This window comes from Cyprinodon variegatus, unplaced genomic scaffold, assembly GCF_000732505.1.
Source record: "Cyprinodon variegatus isolate N-32 unplaced genomic scaffold, C_variegatus-1.0 Scaffold696, whole genome shotgun sequence".
NCBI classification, from domain to species: domain Eukaryota; kingdom Metazoa; phylum Chordata; class Actinopteri; order Cyprinodontiformes; family Cyprinodontidae; genus Cyprinodon; species Cyprinodon variegatus.
In genome coordinates, this window is record NW_015151149.1 from 225,678 (window position 1) to 231,008 (window position 5,331).

Genomic DNA, 5,331 nt, shown 5'->3' on the forward strand with positions numbered 1-5,331 from the left:
GAAGCTAATGCGAGCTAATGGTAGCTAATGAATTCATGGTATTTATCCTATGTTGAGTGGAGTAATTTTGTAATTTGTTTTTGTTTATCTACAGCTCTTACGGTGTGTCTATGGTGTATTTCCATTTCTGATGAATAAATGGGTTGGAATACCCCACCATAGTCCATCAGTTATCATCATTGAGTGTGTCGTCTGAATAAAGTCTGGCTAGACTGCTACACCCTCTACCTCCTCACCTCTGCATTTGGGACCTCAAAAACCTCAATCCAATAGGGCTTGGGATCCGCGTTGCATTGTGGGATGTGGCAGCCATGTTGAGGGCTACGCGAACATAAACATAGCTCTGATACAACGTTGTTGTGGAAAGAAGAGACGTAGAAGTAGAGAGAATAAAGATTTTAAAATCCTGAAAAGGATCTGGAATTTACCGGGACACATTAAATAGAGAAGCCAGGGACCGGAGGAGGCCATCAACATGGCGGCCATGCAAAGTAATTACGTCATGACGCCCAAGCCCTATACGTTAACTGTAAGTTACTCACCAGTCGTGGCGTCTAGCTTATCCAAAACCTATCAGTAACTTCTACATCATGTATGTGTAACTTATCAAGAACTTATCTCCAATGAATATCAATGTATTTGACGTCTTCCAGATGACCGCTAAAAGTGTTTCTAACTTCCAGCTACTGTTTAAAGGCCTATTGGCAGCGTTTTGGTCTAAATGGGGGTTCACAGGGGGAACTGTTTGCACTACAGTGAGCGAGACGGTGAATGTGACTGACCCTCCCTGCATTCACGCCCATGACCACAACCAGCACACTTCCTAGCAGACATGATGATCTGCTGTGACTGCAAACCATCTTTCTTTGTTTTTCTTTTTTTATTTTATTTATTTGTTAATTGTTATTTTTTGTTGGCGGGCAGAAATCGGCAGCTAGGTTAATACCAGATAAAAGATATCTTTATACGCAGACTGGGCGCCTCCAGGCGCATTGCTGCCCCGCTCAGTAAGTTAGGCTGTCATTGGACATAAGTTCTGAACTCCTTTTGAATACTCTATGTTTACACCCAAAGTTGAAAAAATACACAGAAAGTTCGGCGTATGCCAGAGACTTAGAGGATTCTGTGACATCGGGCATACACTGGCTAAATCGTCATGGTATGACGGGGCTTTAGAGAAACCAATGGTAAACTAGCTATGTAGGTGGCATCTTCTCCCAGCCTTTGTGAAGAACAGACCCTGGATGATCTCTCTATGGTTCCTTCTGCCTACCATGATCTTCATCTAGTTTTTGGCAAATCTAAAGCTCTCTCTAATCTGCTTCACCATCTATGCATTTGTGCTATAGATCTTCTCCCTCGAGCTCCCATTTCACCAAGTAGATCGTATAGATTTTCAAAACCTGAAAGAGATAGTCGGTACATCAGTGAGTCATTTTCTAACATTTGGTCTTCAACCTCTAATGTAGGGGTAGGTTGTTTCTTTGTTGGAAAGGTGAATGAACCTCTCATGACTCACTCATGGTCCAAGGCTTCTGTTATTTCACAAACTGGATCTCCATAATCGCTACCACCTGATCAGAATCAGGAGAGGAAGATAGCTTTCAAAACATCTCTTGGCCACTCTGAGTATTTAATGATGCCTCATGGTCTCACTAACACCTTTGCAGTATATTATTTAAGAAGATTTTCTCATTTCTTATTTACCTGGTTATAAAAACACCAAACCCGATGCTCTAAGTTTACAGTTCTCCAGTGATCGGGAGCCATCACTACCATTGTTCCATTTTCTTGCATTTTTGAAGCCTTATCATGAAAGAAAAATGATCAGGAACTGGAGGCCCAGCATAGGGTCCATGCTACCATCATGGACCCTATCCCTATGTTGAATCTTTTGAAAATATTACCAATAAATATTTTTACCTTTATCTCTTTGAGAGACAAAGGAGAAAGTAGTGAAACGGGAAACTCAAGCACAAAACAAGAAAGGCAATGTGATAAAGGTAGAGACATATACAGCGATATATCTTAAGATTTCGACCAGGAACTTGAATCTGACTCACCAAAGTCATGGTTTTGATGTGGCCATTGCAGAACTTTGATGTGAGTGTCATTGCAGGATTCTGTTACAGCCGATCACCCAGTTCTGAGAGCAGGAATGGACCAGAATTTCATCTTATTGACCCGGAAAAGGGAAAACTTTCCCCTCATTTGAAAGATTTGAACATTTGAGTTTTCATGTAAAGTCAAAGTCTCTCATTGTTTTGTCTCTTTTAAAATCAAGCTTGCTTTGCAGGTACCAAAATAAAGTACTTTGATATTTTCCTGCTTTTATTTCTCTTTCCTTAAAATGCAGACACAAATTGCTTAATCAAAGAAACGATCCGGCAACGTCGGAGCAGGACACACAATCCCCCGCCACAGGATGGTGAAAAGGTGGTATGTTTGAAGCGCTGCCCCTCTGGGATGTTTTGCTCCTAAACTGTGTCAGTGAGCTGCAGTGATTACTTGTTAACAGGTCGCCATCGTCTGATATTCTAATTAGTGCTACATCAAAACTGGAAGGAGGTCTACCAGGTCCCGGAGGACAGAAAGCCTGTCCAACAGCGCCTGTGTCTGCGTGTGATTACACCTCCTAACACTGAAACCGAAAACTTTTCAGGTCATTTCATCCCAACATTGGAGTTTCTTCCCTGCAGATGAAGTTTCCAGCAAAATGCTGTCAAATGCAAACTTTCTCCAGTTACAGAGTCTCAAACACGTTCTGAAAAAAAAACGAACAAAATCTCATTAGAACGAGCATAATAAAGAATGGCAGATGATGATCATGTCTTTTTTTTAATGCATTAACCCTACAAAACCTTTTTTGTTGCTTCTCCGAGGTTATTGCAGAAGTCTTCTCTTGTCTTGACGTGTTAAAACACACCTGCTGCAGAGCTGCAGGCTGTACAGCATAGAACGAAGCAACCACAGTACACTTCAAAAAAAAAAAAAACTTTGAAAGTATATGCATCGGGTTAAACGTAAAAGTAAAGTAAGGCACATGGTTAAACATGAGTAACTTACAAACATAAATATAGGTAGTAATTAAATAATCAGCGCAAACGGAGATATATGAATGAAATAAAAATAAAATAATAAGTGAAGATAAAGGAGTATAATATATATATTTAAAAGAAATACAAAAAAGGGTTTTCTGCATAATTATGGTTATGGCTGGTTTCCACTTATTAACAAATATGTCTTTTTGAAACCTCAGGCAATAAGTTATTTATTCCTCATGATAGATTTTCCAGACCTTTTTAATCCACATTTTGTACGTTGGCGGGTCAGCCTTCAGCCATTTAACTGTGATGCATTTAAGAGCCGCAATAGTTAATATTTGTAGAAGTTAATTTTCTTCCTCTACCAGTAATATCTTTTGGTAATAATCCAGGCAGTACCATCTCAGGGTCTTTGAAGGTTTTCTGAAATACTAATGTATATATTTTATTTTTTATTCAAAACGTCAATGTATAACATGGATGCATAAAAACCTAATTTTATTTCAGTGTTAAATTCTGTTTAAAGTAACCGATTATAATTACAAATGTCTCCGGACCTTTACTGGTTGTTGATTTTCTTTATTCGGACCCCGCTGATTTTTAATTGGTTCCCCCTGATCTAGAGGCTTTTGCAGAAGTTTTAGTTATTTAGGTCGTGGCAGCATGAGTTTATGGTTTTCTAGTTGTTAAGATATTGAATTAGAATGGAAAACTGATCTAAAAATAAATAAAAAATTATTAAAATAAGTTCAATTACCCTCAATTTCAGCATATAATCTAATAATCTGTCAATGGAAAAAGCATTTCTGTTCTTAAACTAAGATAATAGGATGTAATTAAAAAAGTACCGGAGGGTTTGTTTTTCATAATTTGAAATATAAAGCATCTTGTTCCATTAGCAAATTGTTTCACTTGTCTAAACAAATCAAGGCAAATACATCTCTTTCAAGAAAATCTGACTTTAATTTCAGAATTCTGCACTGTAGGAGTTTTCATGATCCATAAGCCAGTCTTAGAGGATCTAATATGTTTCTCAAAAGTTATTAAAACAACATTAAAGGAGGGACAATTTACAAAATAAAAAGACTGCATTCAGTCATTTTTTTTAAAACTAAAAGTCCATTGTTAAACTACTTCACAGCCAACAAAGCCTTCCTGTAAAAGCTGTTTATTTCCGTATTGTTAATGCTATCATGTTGGTTAAATTCCCTGTAAAGTCAGTTTTATTGTTAAATCTTAGAAGGGCATAGGATAGATAAACCTCCAAGCTTCACTCTGATGTTTTCTGACAGAACCAGGAAGAAAATGTGTTACTTTAAAATGCTTTTTATTCTTAAATTACCTAGAATTTTTCACCGCAGCTATTACTATTGTGTCTTCTGGCTGTCACTATGATTCTATCACACCTATAATGGATCCAGAGAAATTCCTCAGTTCTTTATCTTTTCCAAACCGAATATTTTCATCTCCTCATAAGAAGTTCACAGAGGCAGTAGTCTTCTGGGATCACAGCATGGGTTTGCACATCGGTATCTGTATTTTCAGGTTTCTCCTCTTTAATATACATCAGAAATTCTCAGAGAGATCAAATAATCCCCATTTTCGATGGATAATTTTTCCCCCAACCTCTGACTTCAGGTGTGTCAGCTGCAAATGTTCTTGGTGATTAAAAAACCTAATCTTCTGCCTTAGCTCATGAAAACAGGCCTGGTGTCATTTTTTTTTAAACGAAATGAGTTTAATTATTTCTTTTTTCTGTGCATCTGATTCAAAACAGCAACAAAATAATTCAGTTCAGTACCCTCAACCTGATCTTCATCATCAATCAAATTATAAGGAAAAGATGGATAAGGGATCTGTCCAATCACGTTCCGCACAACTACAGGGAGGAGTCACCGGATGAAGACAGTCACAGAAAAAACGTTGCAGAATAAGTTCAACGCTCAAATGAGAAAGTAAATTAGAGGAAGAGGAGGGAGAGAAGGTCTGGAGAGGCAGAGGACGAATAATCGACGAAAGCAAAAAAAGTGGGATTAAGGATTTGAAGAAAGCTGTTCCTCTTTTATCAGCTGGAAGAAAAGGGTACGTTTTTATAATTTAATTTCTTTGAAATATTTAAAGAAATTTAAAAATTTCTTAAAAAAAAAAAAAAGCTAGAGTCAAACTATTTATTTAAAAAATATCAGGTAATCCTTGTTTCTACTCTTTGTTTTTTGTCTATTATTTATAGGTTGCACTTTTTTTTTTACTGAATCACTGAAATAGTTTACTAACTTATTTAAATAAG

General features: G+C 37.2%; 1 protein-coding gene across 1 annotated transcript in view; it reads left to right on the forward strand.

Annotated features, from left to right (window-relative positions):
• Positions 1-5,025: 5,025 nt before the first annotated feature.
• Positions 5,026-5,331, forward strand: part of LOC107097434 (zinc finger protein basonuclin-2-like) — a 6,137-nt gene continuing 5,831 nt past the window's right edge. Inside the window, exon 1 of the mRNA XM_015394581.1 lies at positions 5,026-5,126. The gene's annotated coding sequence lies outside the window, so the exon portion shown is untranslated. The remainder of the gene's footprint in view (positions 5,127-5,331) is intronic.